This window comes from Oryzias latipes, chromosome 16 (genome assembly GCF_053564925.1).
Source record: "Oryzias latipes strain Hd-rR chromosome 16, Olatipes_Hd-rR_3.1".
Lineage (NCBI taxonomy): Eukaryota > Metazoa > Chordata > Actinopteri > Beloniformes > Adrianichthyidae > Oryzias > Oryzias latipes.
In genome coordinates, this window is record NC_136252.1 from 29,770,685 (window position 1) to 29,770,999 (window position 315).

A 315-nucleotide genomic window follows, 5' to 3' on the forward strand; every position below is an offset into this window, starting at 1 on the left:
AGAGTGATATTCTCAGACAGGGAGTAAGGCAGCAGAAGTGAGCACGATGCACGTTAATTAGGAAATCAATTATGACTTTTATCCTGAAGTTTCATTGATATAATGCTAAAAAATGACCATACCGTCCCCAAAAACTAGATTAAAATAAAGATTCAGAGCTTTATATGAGCGTCCATGTCTCTCAGTGTATGCGTAATTTTTTTTCTTAGAGGGTGGAGACAAAAAAACCAGACCTGCATCGTGTCATAACGGGGAGGGCCTTGGTGGTGCCGCTATATGCTTTTAAAGCAAGCTGTTTTAAGTTCATAATGCATC